Here is a 14863-nt window from a genome sequence, read left to right as displayed (position 1 = left end):
CTTGAGTGGCACCACCAACCTCCTTCCCAAAAACTACACTCAGCATATTAGCATCAGGCTGCCATGGTTTTGAACTGTGTGTGAAAACATTTGTGCGTTATCTCTATTTATTTTGTATATCTGTTAGCAAAGTGTGTTCTAAGGTATCAGAAACACCTAAGAGAGTTAGAAGGGTATTCCATTTAACATAACACTGGATGTAATTAAGCGAATTGGTATGACTGATTTGGTAGGTTATTTCTGGGTATTGGGACCGTCAAATATTTTTTCCATATAAATTAATGGTAATCGTTTCTTTGCTTTATGCCATTTCAGCTTATGAAAGATTTCATAGAAACACTCTACTTTTGGACGGCGGGGAAACTTGTGCCATGACTAGAGAATGACTGGGAGAGTGACATTTATGTTTTCACAGATCTTGGAGGTGATCTAGTTGCTAAAGAAATAAAGCAGGCCTTGGCCGGTTGGCTCAGCAGTAGAGCGTCGGCCTGGCGTGCGGGGGACCTGGGTTCGATTCCCGGCCAGGGCACATAGGAGAAGCGCCAATTTGCTTCTCCACTCCCCCCCTCCTTCCTCTCTGTCTCTCTCTTCCCCTCCTGCAGCCAAGGCTCCATTGGAGCAAAGATGGCCCGGGCGCTGGGGATGGCTCCTTGGCCTCTGCCCCAGGCGCTAGAGTGGCTCTGGTCGCGGCAGAGCGACGCCCCGGAGGGGCAGAGCATCGCCCCCTGGTGGGCAGAGCGTCACCCCTGGTGGGCATGCCTGGTGGATCCTGGTCGGGCGCATGCGGGAGTCTGTCTGACTGTCTCTCCCCATTTCCAGCTTCAGAAAAATATAAAAAAAAAAAAAAGAAAAAAGAAAAAAAAAAGAAATAAAGCAAAGGGAATTATTTGGGGACAACGGGCATGGATAAATCTGTGTATTTATTTGAGTAAAGGTAAACCATGAGAGGACTATCGAATGATTTGGTGCCAGTGGTCGCAGGGAGTACTAACGTTTCCCCTTTGAACACAGGACTGAGTACAGCATCTATGCTTGATGCACTCAATTCCTGAAATTTTCAGGGGCATGCTTACCTAAAATTAAATAAATTCTATCCAGCTTGCTTGGCAAAAGCTGACAACGTAAGGCCACTGGTAAAAATTTAAGAATGCAAAACATACTTTTGTCAGAGGGCTGGGCATGTTCAGTTTGATGAAATTCATCAAGATTCTTAAAGAGATGCCTAGTTCACTTTTCCCCCTGTAGGAATATATTCTAAGGGAACAATTAAAAATACATTAAGAGAAAATAATCAAAATCCATGACGGAAAAATAAACAGTTGATTATAGAATCAAGTTAAAAAATGATCAGCAAACTTGGGAAAAAATATTTACAATATGTGTATGTATCATACAATGATTATTTAAGAAATGGCTATTTCAACAGGGAACAAAAGAGTCATGGTCTGTTCCTTCATGGTGATTATAGACTTGTGAGAAATAAGCATTACAAAGCAATTAAATTAGAGCAAGGGTTGTGAAGAAAATGTACAGGAAGACTATAATGGGCTGGAACTACCATTAGTGGGCAAGGATGGTTTCTCTGACAAAGTGACAATTACAGGGGACAAAGTGACAATTCCTTCTATTGGAGAATAAGAAGCGAATATTGCTCAAAGCAGATTGGGGAAAATATTGGAGAAAGTGAGGCCTAAATCACTATTTGGTCACTGATGTTTCTTATAATTGGTGTTTAGAGGATGCTAGGTGCCAGGAAATACTCTCAAGTATCTCAGGCTAATAGTGGGTGGCAAAAAGCAATGACCAACTTTTCATTAATTTATGGGACTTTTCATTTACTCCTCAGGGTGAAAATCTCACAATTAAATGCATTGTAAACAGCTCATAAAAAAGACTTGATCAATATGCCCCATTGGTCGTGATAGTAATGGTACTGGATGGTGGTGATGCTAGGTGCTCATGAGTGTTTGGAGGAAGAGTTTGGGGAATCAGAAAATGCTTGCTCAGAGAACTGGCTTTTGTGATGATCTTAGAAGGATGAGCAAGTTTTGACAAATTATTGGTAGACAATGGAGAATGATGTCTAAACCTGAGCAAAAGCAAAGATGTGGGAGCTAGAGAATATGGTAGAGAAAGGATTGTTAGTTTAATCTGGCTGCTGTCTAAAATACCTGTAGGGAAGAGAAAGTGGGAGATTAAGTTTACATCATGAAAGCTTTAAATGTTGATATGAGGACTTTGAGATCCCTGGAGTAGGCAACATAAAACTGTTGAAGTTTATTAAGGAGGGAACACATTGCTCCCTGCTCATATTTGTTAGCAATTAAACACTTTAATGCAACTAACTTCATTGAACTCCCATTGTGTACCAGGCATTATAATAGGTGCTGGGAACAGAAAGATAATAAAGACATAGTTCCTGTCTTCAAGGACAGGAAACAGACATGTTAATAATCTGAAAAACAAACAAACAAACAAAAAACTGTGTGATGCATATATGGCATGTGTTAGGAGGAGGGGAGAGCAAGCAGTCAGGGGAGACTTCCTTGGAGGAGCTGGTATGTCATCTGAGTTCTAAAGGCTGAACAAAAGTTCACAGGCAGACAGACCAAGAGGAAAGGTGTTGGGGCTAAGGGAAGAGAAAATGAAAAGGGCCACTTGGTTGGTAAGATTTCTAGCCTTTCTCAAACCTGAGAAGGAAAAAGTTTAAGACAAAGTTCTCTGATGTTTGATATTCTGTGTGTGTGTGTGTGTGTGTGTGTGTGTGTGTGTGTGTGTGTGTGTGTGTGTGTGTGTGACAGAGAGGGAGAGACAGAGAGAGGGACAAATAGGGATAGACAGATAGGAAGGGAGAGAGGTGAGAAGCATCAATTCCTTGTTGTGGCACCTTAGTTTCTTATCAATTGCTTTCTCATATGTGCCTTGACTGGGAGATGGGGGGTGGCTACAGCAGACCGAGTGACCCCTTGCTCAAGCCAGCGACCTTGGGCTCAGACTGGTGAGCCTTGCTCAAACCAGATGAGCCCGCGCTCAAGCTGGAGACCTCAGGATTTCAAATCTGGGTCCTATGCGTCACAGTCTGACGCTCTATCCGCTGTGCCACCACCTGGTCAGGCTGATGTTCGATATTTTCAGCCTGTCCTACTGGAAGGGGGTAATTTCTTCATAGAAGCAGAGAAGTCAAAGCATAAAGAGGCAAAGGTAGGTTGACTGAGTAGGAGGGTACATAAATGATGAGTTTGGGAACACTTTGGGTTAATGAGAACCCGTGGGGAAACAGTCATGGCTGTCATTAATGGTGCAGGGAAGATGAAAACTCAAAGGCTATTAAGTCCTTGCTAAAAGTAAAGATGGATGGGTGAGAGTCTCTCTCCAGTTTCTCTGCACAAGGCTCTCCTCTCCTATCAGCCTACAGCTATATCTCACTTTTCTTTTTCCTGTGCACAATATTTCCTTCCGGGGCAGCACTTGGTTTTATTCTTGACCTACTTCTAGTTACTTGTCAAGACCCAATCCTTCCTCTCACTAAAGCAGCACCAAAACAAAATCATTCATTCTCCTTTTTATGCATCTGAAGTTTCAATGTTATCAGAAAAAAGCTATGAATCCTGAAGTTAATATATTTTGACTTTTTGTGGAAAGATAAGGAGGATGTTCATTTTAAATCCGAGTACAGGTTGAGCATGCTTTCTCCACCTCCCCTCAGAAATGTCTCAATTGAGTTTGATGTTTGCTTTTACAGAATAATAAGCATGAACAAAACAAAGATAAATTAACTGAAGAGGAAAAGCAGATGTGTAATAAACATGAAAACATGCTCTAACTAATGAGTAAGTAGGAAAATAAAAAAGTAGTAAGATAATGAGATTCATTGTTCTACCATCTGATTGACAACAAAAAATGTTAAAAACATCTTATGTTGGCATTCTCTTATACTAGTTATAGGAATGTAAAATTGGCATTTTGGGGGGAAGGCCGTTGGTAGAACCTAGAAATATTTTAAGAATAGGTACCTCGCGTTTTAGCTATTCCACTTCTAAAAGCTTATTCTAGAGTTTTGCCAACAGAGACCATAAAGATATATGTACAGGGTTGTTCAGTGGTGCCTGAACTGTGGTGGCACAGTGGATAAGGTGTCATCTCATCCACTTATTACTGAGATCACCAGTTTGAAACCCCAGGCTTGCCCGGTCAAGGCACGTACAAGAAGCAACTATGAGTTGATGCTTCCTGCTTCTCACCCCTGCCTTTTTCTCTCTCTTTCTCTCTCTCTCCTTCTCCCCCCTCTCTCCTCTCTAAAATCAATAAGTAAAATTTTGAAAAAAAAGGATTGTTCATTGGTATATTATCTGTAGGAACAATCTAACAGTGTTCTCTACCCAATACTGCTTTTAATGTATGCTTTTGTTTCTACCAAACAAACAAACAAAACCCCTAAACTCTCTTGCATTCTAATCTCAGCATCTGCTTTCTAGAGAACCTAGACTGACATCTTCTATGTTAGAAAATTGTCTCCTAGGTAGAGGCAGGATCATGGGGAACAGAGGGACAGCTGTCAGAGGGAAGGGGGATGAGGGGACAGGATCAGAGGTAAAGGAATTAGTGAAATTATATATACATAGCACACAGAAAGTATATATACATAGCACAAGACAGCAAATCCCAGAGGAAAGGGGGAAATGGAGTCAGGGGAGGTAGACAAAGCAGGTGTAATGGAGGACATGTTGAGGATGAGGGTGTTATATTGAGTGGGACACTTGAATCCATGTTAACACAATAAATTTAAAATTTTAATAAAAAAAAGAAAAAACTGTCTCCTATATTTTGTAAATTGTAAAAGATATGTCACAGATCAACACGTATATATTATGGCACAAGTTTTATCTAATAAGGAAGGAGAGAGGAAAGGAAGAAGGAAGGAAGGAAGGAAGGAAGGAAGGAAGGAAGGAAGGAAGGAAGGAAGGAAGGAAGGAAGGAAGGGAGGGAGGGAGGGAGGGAGGGAGGGAGGAAGAAGGAAGGAAGGAAGGAAGGAAGGAAGGAAGGAAGGAAGGAAGGAAGGAAGGAAGGAAGGAAGGAAAGAAGGAAGGAAGGAAGGAAGGAAGGAAGGAAGGAAGGAAAGGGAGGAAGGAAGAAAAGGAAGGAGGGAGGGAGGGAGGGAAGAAGGAAGGAAGGAAGGAAGGAAGGAAGGAAAGAAAGGAAAGAAGGAAGGAAGGAAGAAAGAAAGAAAGAAAAGGAAGGAAGGAAGGGAGGGAGGGAAAGGAAAGGAGGAAGGAAGGAAGGAAGGAAGGAAGGAAGGAAGGAAGGAAGGAAGGAAGGAAGGAAGGAAGGAAGGAAGAAAAGGGAGGAAGGAAGGAAGAAAAGGAAGGAAGGAAGGAAGGAAGGAAGGAAGGAAGGAAGGAAGGAAGGAAGGAAGGAAGGAAGGAAAGGAGGGAGGGAAGGAGGAAGGGAGGGAGGGAGGGAGGAGAAAGGGAGGAGGAAAGGAGGGAAAGAAGGAAGGGAGAGAGAAGAGACGAGAAAAGTAAAGAACTGTATATATGAATATGGGTTGACGTACGTATATAGAGTTTGGGGAGGAACCCCACCAAACTCTAATAATCATGGTATTGGAGGTGTGAGGAAGAAGGAACTCTCACTTCTCATTTTATACCTCCATATTATTTTCTACATGTCTCAGTGCTTTATACACTAAAGCCAGTAATAGTTCTTGACCAATGAGTGTGAAGTACACTGCTCTGAGAAGGGTTGTCCTCCAGCACTTACTTGCCCTTATGTTTTCCTTCTCCCATGGGATTATGGGATGAAGTGACAGTGGATTGAGGCAGCTAAAAGCTAGACCATTGCTGGGCTAACTATGCTACTGTGAGGTCTGGTCGTCCTGTATGACTGTGTTTTGCCTGAATGTAAGTTGGAATTGAGGTGCTGGAAAGCAGTATAGTCATAGGCCAGGTAGATGAATTATTTAACTTTCTGTCTTTAAAGTTCCTTAAATTCTTTCATCTCAGTAACCTTGACATGCACTGCATTTCTGTTACTCATTTCCTTGGCTACTTCACATGGTTGATTATCAGTCAAGACTACCTCCATCTCTGAAGACACGAAGGCCAATAATTCCCTTCTCCTTGAGCCCAGTCACTGCCCCCTTTTTCATCTGGTATATTCCCTAATCCTATACTCTCTCTAATCCTGTTGCGGCATTCATGAAAACCTGCTTTAGCTATCCCCTTTGCTAATGCTATATCATTTGTCTGCTTTTCATTTCTTCCCTACCCGCCCTAGATCCCCTTCATCACTTCTTTCATTCTCACCTTTATCTACTTCTCGTTCTTCTGCTGATTCTGTTTTACTAAGAAATGAACAGGCATCTTTGTTTTCCCTGTGAGATCCCCCCTGTCCTGAGGCTTTCCTTAACTCTCTGTTCCCAGTAGGATCCCTCTCCACCAGGCTGCCATAACACATCTAAGAACCGAACAGTAGCCACTTGGTTTCACATAGTTCAGCTAAATGGCTCTTTGGACTTTATGTTGGATCATCAGATCTCACAGTCTGCCTGGACCCGTTCTATTATGCCTCACACCCTGATTTAACTCAGGTGCCATCTGATACTTATTCCCTCAGTTCATCTGTCTTTGACTAGTTTCTTCTCCAGATTGTTCTGTGGATGCCTCCAATCTGACCTAGTCTCTCACTTTCTTTGCCCTTCTTCCAAACACTTTCATTTTGACTCCTGTACTCAGTGTTTGTTTTCAAACTCCTTGCATTTTCAGTTTCTTCCCTTTATATTCTTGCCATAATTTTAGGATATCATGCCTCATGCAATCTCTTAAGTGCAGGTGGCTTTTCTTAACTCAAAGTGTTCCGTGGCTTGAAAGTGAGAGGGGTATCTTCCACCTTAACACCTTATTTCTGACCATTCTGCATTCAAAACATCATCCTTGTATTCTCCTTTAAAATCACAGGACCTTTGAAGACAAGGCATGATGCAATACCATCAACTACCTTTTTATGACTGCCCTTTATGGAGTACCTGGCTATTTCCTTGCCACTATGATTCCTGTCATGCTTGTTGGTTTCAACGCTACTGTGACTGATCTTTCTACACTTTCAGCCCTCACATCATCAATCTTTTTACCTTATCAATGTCTATCTACAGTCCACCTAAGCTACCCATCCCTAGGATCACTCTTTAGAACTTGTCTTCAAAAATAATACCAGCACATCCAAAATATCAAATATAAGCTTCTTATCGCCTGTGTGCCACTTCCCATATTCCTAGAATATCTAACTCAACTATCATCTCAAGTAAAATGTCTCAGCGTCATTGGGAATCTCATTTGCCCGCCTTCACCCCTCTTATGTCTTCTCTTCTTATCCAATGTGGACTCCACGGTCCAATACCATAATTATACTCTTGGGAAAACTCTTCACTCTGTCTCTCTCTATTTTACTTACTGGGTGAACTAAATGTAGCAAAGCAATTCAAAACAGAGTGGGTACAAAGTTCAGTCCATAACTGCCGGAAACACACGTGCTGACTGACAATTCTTTTCTTTTGCTTTCCTACAAATCAGTTTAATGTCTATTCTAAGGTCCTTTGCTCATTCTGTCCCCCAGGGTTTCCTCCATGTTCCCAGGAGCTCATATAGGCCCAAAGTATCAGGGCAGGTGGACATCTAGTATTTGGTGTCATCTAGCAATGCTAACATCCATTGAGATGTTTCTCATTAAATCTGGTCCTAGATTGCTTGTTAATGCAAATTGCTGCTTCAGCATTCATTATTCCCATCCAAAAGATCTATCTGGGTCTGTTTCTCTCTCTTTCAGTGGCCTCCAACTGCCGTTGGGTACATGGGCAGCATTTCATTCTACTGTTCCTGAAACATATTGTACCAAGGTCTCATAACCATTCTTTTCAGTGCTCCTCTGTTCTGACCATACCACACTGGGCTGCAGGAACCTCTAAAAGGCTGATTCTGGCCTGCCTACCAATCCTCCATGCAGCTATTTCTACTCCTGCTATTTTCCTAGGGTCTTGGTGCAGAAAATGAGTTTCAAAAGCCTAGGCTTTGAAGGGATTGGAAGCATAATAAATATGCAATAAATGGTATCAAGGTTGCCCTTATTACCTCTTAAACTAGAAGAAATTCTCTGATATCTGGTGGTGCAAGAGAGAATAAAAGTTGAAGGAAAGTTATAAACAACTTAAGTGAACCCTAAGAGGGGGTTAGTGTATGGATTGTAGAACCATACATAGGTTTCACAGATCTGAGAGAAAAGAAAGCCTATATCTCAATTCCTCAGATTTCCAAACTTGTATAAATACTTTTTACTTCTTCTATATTCATAATTCAGATGCTCAAATGAGGGATGGGGTTATGGGTTTATAAGAAATGTTGGCAGAAAACATACATGGTTAATAATTTAAATATTATATGCACAAACATGCATAACATATGTATGAAGAAAACACCCAAAATGTTCATAGTGGTCATTTTTAAGTGGTAGAATTATCATAGAATGAAACATGTATTTTTTTGTTGTTGTTTTTCAATGAGAGAGAAAGAGAGGAACAGACAAGAAAAGAGGGAGATGAGAAGCATCAACTTATATTTACAACACTTTAGTTGTTCATTGATTACTTTCTCCTATGTACATTGACTGGGGACTACAATAAAGCCAGTGATCCCTGTGCAAGCCAGTGACCTTGGGCTCAAGCCAGCAATCATGGGGTTATGTCTATGATCCCACGCTGAAGCAGAATGAGCCCACGCTCAAGCCAGTGACCTCTGGGGTTCAAACCTGGGTCCTCGACATCCCAGGTTGGTGCTCTATCCACTGTGCCACTGAATGGTCAGGTGACATGTGTTGTTTTTTTTTAAAATTATTTATTAAGCCCTGGCCTGATGGCTCGGTCAGTTGGAGCATCATCCCAAAGCGCAAAAGTTGCCGGTTAGATTCCCTGGTCAGGACACATACAGGAGCAGCTTCCTGTTCCTGTTTCCCTTTCTCTCCCCACTTCTCTAAAAATAAATAATAATAATAATAATAATAATAAAGGAAAAGAAAATAATATTCAGAACCTATGTACCCTGATTGCTCAATATTACCCCATTAAAATTAATTTTAAAAAATTGCAATTAAAAAAAGAAAATTATATTTATTAATTATTTTAGAGAAATGAGGGGAGAGGGAAATATATAGAGAGAAACATCGATTTGCTGTTCTATTCATTTACGCACTCACTGGTTGATTCTTGTATGTGCCCTGACAGAAGATCGAACCCGCAACTCTGGTGTATCAGGGCAAACTCGAACCAACTCAGTTAGCTGGTCAGTGCAAAACATGTGTTACTTATTAATCACTAAGAAAATAAACGTTGTTTCAAAAGTTGAAATAAAAATAGATGTAGCAAAAGAACAGGCAGATGAATTTGGCAGATATCTGTTCAAAATAGACTTTTGACCAATTTGGAAGGCAGAATCAGGCCAGGGAACTGGGTCAGCCGCTCTCCTGCTTTCTATTTCTAACCCCAAGGACATACCAAGAAGCTTAGAGACTCCAGACCAAAGAGCCTGGTCTCAGGCCTTACTCTCTTGCCCTGTCCTCTGTAGACCGACATCGAGCTATCTGTGAGCTGAAACTTCGCCTCCAGTTCTGTGGCTTCTACTTTTTATTTTCTGATTGCTGATCGGTGCTTAAATTTTCTGAGATTATCACCAAACAGCACATTTTTTTCTCTCTCTGGCCGCAAGACACACACACACACACACACACACACACACACACACACACACACACACAATCCAAATAGAAATCTCTTACTTTGAAAACTCCAAGTTTTGCTACAGTCCAGCCTTGGTTTGTGTAGCACTTACTGGCCACACTAGACAACCTGTTGTGGTGTTCTACATAATAAAAGAAACAAAATCAAGCGCCAGGTCATCTGGAAGACAATTTTAGAGATCACTTCCTTTTGTTATTTCTTTGCTTAACCCAGTGCAGGGGGTGGACAAAACTGGATCACCATCCCACTGAGTATTCACTTAGAAATGCGAAAACTTATTCAGTTATACAAACATTCCTTACTATTTGATGAACACAATGGATGCGTGTGAACTGGCCTATTAGTACATAGGTACATGATTAGCAATGAAAGGGCAGACACCAAGATGTCACACTAAAATTTTCTGTCTGAAAACACTAGTTTCAGCAAGTTAAGTGTTGTGCAAGTGGTTAGTTCATCTCCAACTGTGGCTGACACCACCAACAATGGATGAAAACATCCTTCCCTATTCTGTCTGGTTTGGCCTCAGGATTCTTAACTCTGGAGAACAGTGACTCAGTGAATCAGATTGGGGAGGGAGAACCCTTTGTTTTTCTTGGGCTAGGTGTCCAAGCAGCCTCCAGGTTCTGGCCTGCAAAGTCCCCTCCCCCCATCCATTTAGAAGGACTGCCCTTAGGGAGACCGACTGTTAACAGCAGATATGAAAGTCATTCTTTTAATCCGACACTTCCAGTTGAAGAGGGAAAACTGAGGCAGAGAACATTAAGTCACCTCAATCACATAGCTGCTACTTCAGAGAAAACAGCAGCCTTTGGCACACTAGTCTGAGGCTTGGGAATTCTAAGATTTTTTTTTAAACCTTAACCTTTTTGACACTTTAAAAAATTCCTGCTTGTCCTTTTGGCCAAAACCAGGCGGGCACACTCTTCTGAGGCTTTGGAATTCTAAGATTTTTTTTTTAAACCTTAACCTTTTTGACACTTTAGAACTAAAAAATTCCTGCTTGTCCTCTTGGCCAAAACCAGGCAACTGTGCGAAACTGAGTTTGCAAACGAGCTGAAAGGCTGCTGGAAACTCAACAGCTTGCTTCTTCAAGGAGGCTGACTTTTCTCTGGGCTCCCTCCACCTGTGTGCTAGACTTAGAAACCTAGGCTGCCTTTAGCTTCAACGGGAATAACACACTCCTTTCCCCATTCAGTCCTCGTGTTCTGAAAACAGACCTGAGGAGCTGACAGTGCGGAGGTTGGGTGACATGTTTCTGTTCTTAACTGATGAAAAGGGCCCGGCTGTGTGTCTGTCAGTAGCCAGGGCCGAGTCCAAGGAGGAAAGGTATGGGGCTCCCTTCCGTGCTCTCTCTTCACCTTTTCTTTCTTTTTTTTTTTTTTAATTTTTTTTAATTTTATTTATTTATTTATTCATTTTAGAGAGGAGAGAGAGTTAGAGTGAGAGAGAGAGAGAGAGAGAGAAAGAAAGTGGGGAGGAGCAGGAAGCATCAACTCCCATATATGCCTTGACCAGGCAAGCCCAGGGTTTTGAACCGGTGATTTCAGCATTCCAGGTCAATGCTTTATCCACTGCACCACCACAGGTCAGGCACTTCACCTTTTCATAGGAGGGTTTTCCAACCTTTTCCCCCCCAACAAATAGGCACTGCAGCCTGCACTGTATGTGAAAACAAAGGGCTATTTTCCTTTGCTATGGCACTAATTCATAGATTCACTTCTTGTTTAAACATAACAAGTGACTCTCTCCCACACTTAGTTTTCACGAACATTGTGTTGGAAGAAATCAACTCTGAGGTCTTAGAGAAGCAGCTAACCAGAGGCTGGCCCGGCCAGCTAAGTAGGGGAAAGGTCAGTCCCACACCCACAGCCTGTTGCTGCCCGACCTGGGGGTGGAGCCAACAAGGGGAAGTTTAGTAGGTGAAGGGTCACTGTTATGAAGCCACAGACACTTTTCCAGGCGGTCAGCTCTCAGACATCTAGTTTCTGTTCATGGAAATAAAGCTCACTAGGGGAAAGGTCATACGGACCGAGGCAGCTCTATCATAACCCAGTTCTATAATAACCGGAGCTGTGTCCAAGGCAAGAAGCCAAGCCTGATAGCTTCAAGGCCTTTAGGAATTCTGCTGCCCAAGTGGAAAACACAGAGATTGTCAAGTGCTTTAAGGATCATTCTGTACTGAATATAGCAAAGTAGTAAACAACCTATTGATCGGCAAGTTTACATTTTGTAAAATAACTTTATAAGAAGAGATTCTTTTCGTAAGTGTATTGCAATAAAGGAATTTGTCCTTTTCTATTAGTGGCTCTAGATTCGAGTTCCTAATCCTGGCCACACATTAATTACCGGGAGCACTCTAAAAATGACTGACGTTTGGTGCTGGTTAAATCAGAATCTCTAGTTAGAGACCCAGGCATTGTAATGTTTATAGAGCGTCTCAGGCAGGTGGGTCTAAAGTACAGAATTGCTTTAGCATCTTTACAACATGGACGTTTGAAATGACTCCAGGTGGGGAAGGAAGGTTACGCTTGAGCAGTGCTTTGTAGATTATGGGACTTGGATAATTAGTGGGTCATAAAATCAGTTTAAGGGGCCACAGACAGCATTAAAATGAAATAGAATAGAGAAAATGGCATGCTTGTGAGGAGTGAGGTTCTTTTGGAGGGGTCAAACTTTTGTTTCAGATCTATCTGAATCAAATGTAAGAGGACCACTATCCTAGATTCTAGAAATAAAAGCTTAGCTACCCTGAGCCCCCACAGAATCGTTCTAATTCAAAGCAGTTGTGGCTTTGTAAATAGTTTTGCTGACTCCACAGGATGTTTTGGCTGTGAATTGGGAATCCTGCCATGATGTTATTTCAAAATGTACTGTGCAAACATTGTTGTTCCCAGATGGCTCCCAGAGTTAGTTCAGTGGGAGCATTTCCTCTTGAAGCATCAGAGAGGTGAAGGGTGATCATGACCAACAAACTCCCAAGGTGAATTAATGGTGAAATTCAAATGAGAAAGAAGTTGGTTGTTTACAAGTCTGGATGAAATCTTGCCCAGTGTGAACTCCAAGAAAACTGAGCTAGTTAAGAAGACGCCATGAGAACCCTTCTGACCTGTGGATTACAGGGTAGTCAACAGGCTGTCATTAACAATGACTAGAATCAGACAAATGGTAGGATTCAGATTCTGAGAAAAGGGACATCTCTACTGGAGAGGCTGGGCAAAATAATAGAGAACCATTGCATTGCTATTCGAGGTCAAACCCAGAAATTATATGGAAACAATAGTAACAACGATGAGGGACTCCCAATTTTTGTATGGTTTCTTTTACCTTAATTAAAGTACTTTCTTTTTTTTTTTTTTTTCTCTTGGTTTTCTTTTAAATGAGTGCTTCTGGGTTATGCTACTTCTGTGGCTGTTAAGGGACACTATGTTTCAACATGGGAACAGTTAGAGAATCTATAGCCTGCATCAATTTGAAAGGAAATGAGAGGTCACAGAGTTATTAGAAATACACTGGTAGACAAAATTAGGTTTACAGGTGTGAGTACATGAAACACAGAGTTTACTACTTGTATTAATAATAGTAGTAATGTACTTTTGCTCGCCCCTGTGTATGAGTCTCAGAATGACTGAAGGCCTGCCTGATTAGTTCAGTTGGTTAGAGCGTCATTCAGAGGAGCCAAGGCTGGTGGTTTGATCCTAGGTCAGGGCACATATGGGAGATGACCAGTCAATGCACAAATAAGTGGAGTAACAAAGTGAATGTTTCTCTCTCTCTCTCTCTCTCCCTTATTCTGTCTCTCTGAAATCAATCAATCGATTAAAAAAAAGAATGACTGAGATTTCTTTATTTTATCTTGATAAATTGACACAGTGTTTAAGAAAACCCTTATTTTCTTTTGTCTCTATACTGAGGAGGAAGAATTAATGTTCTAAATTCTCGCCTTTAGAGAAAAATGTCTAATGGTTTAATCTACTGGTTTCAATATTTTGATTTATGAAAGAATTGCTTTCAGTGATGGGAAATGTCTATCTTCCTGAAGAAAGGAGGATTTGCTACGTTCTGGAAACCAAAGGAATAATTAAGGTTAATGTCTCCGTGGACCTTGGCAAAAAGGGCAACCAATAACAGATTTGTCCTTCAACAAATGTTTCAAGCAAACGTTCTATCAGTCAGCTACAAATCCATTTAAAGCAGTACCAGACAGCCATGGGCAATTTCTCTCATTAAAGTAGTGTTTAAACTGTTGTTTCCAGACGGCATAGGAGACACACCAGATAAACAACACCTGCAAAAGGAATTGGGGAAGTATTGATTTTTCATCAGTCAGAAAGTTTACTAAGCAGATGAAAAATAATTTGCCCTCACAGTGACATTTTCCTGAGGCCTTGCAGTAGTCAAAGGCATTGTTTTTCCTTAAATGCTCAAACTTTAATTACCAGAAAAGGTGAGCATCTAAACCAAGGACATGGTCATCAAGTAGAGGTCACATCAGAAAAATGAATTCATTTTTGTCAGGATGGATTTTTTTGTCTTGTCTCTACCTCCCCCCTCAAGCTTCTCCCCTTCCCCACACACCCATGCTGTTCTGTGTTCACACTGATGTGATGTGGAGATCTCAGTGAAGTTTCTGCTTCTACCACTACGTGACATGGTTCGGTTGAGAAAGGAAGCGGCATTCTGTACCAGGGAAGAATGGGTTGAAGGCATGGAGATTCTGGGTTCTGTGTTTCTTTTCATCCTCACTCATTGACAGATCCTGGAAAAAAATCATTTGCTCTTTTCACGTCCCATTTTCTATTATCAATAAAGATGAATTGTTGTGGTAAATGACCTGTAAGGTGTGTTCCACTTTTGAATCTCCTGGTTTACCCATTCTTGATTTTAAAGTTCTCACTGGATGAGTCTGAGTAATCATGCCTTTCTTACATTGGGAAAGAATCTTTGATAAGATTTCATTTAGTATAAGTTGCTTCTCCAAGCAGGGACATCCTTATAGTGTCCTGGATGAATGGCCATCTCATTGTTACCAGTCCTGTTCTCTGGAAGAACTCAAAATAAATCCAGCCAGTGAAGGGAACA

Source organism: Saccopteryx leptura, chromosome 12, assembly GCF_036850995.1.
Source record: "Saccopteryx leptura isolate mSacLep1 chromosome 12, mSacLep1_pri_phased_curated, whole genome shotgun sequence".
Classification (NCBI taxonomy): Eukaryota; Metazoa; Chordata; class Mammalia; order Chiroptera; family Emballonuridae; genus Saccopteryx; species Saccopteryx leptura.
Note: the sequence above shows the minus strand (reverse complement) of the source record.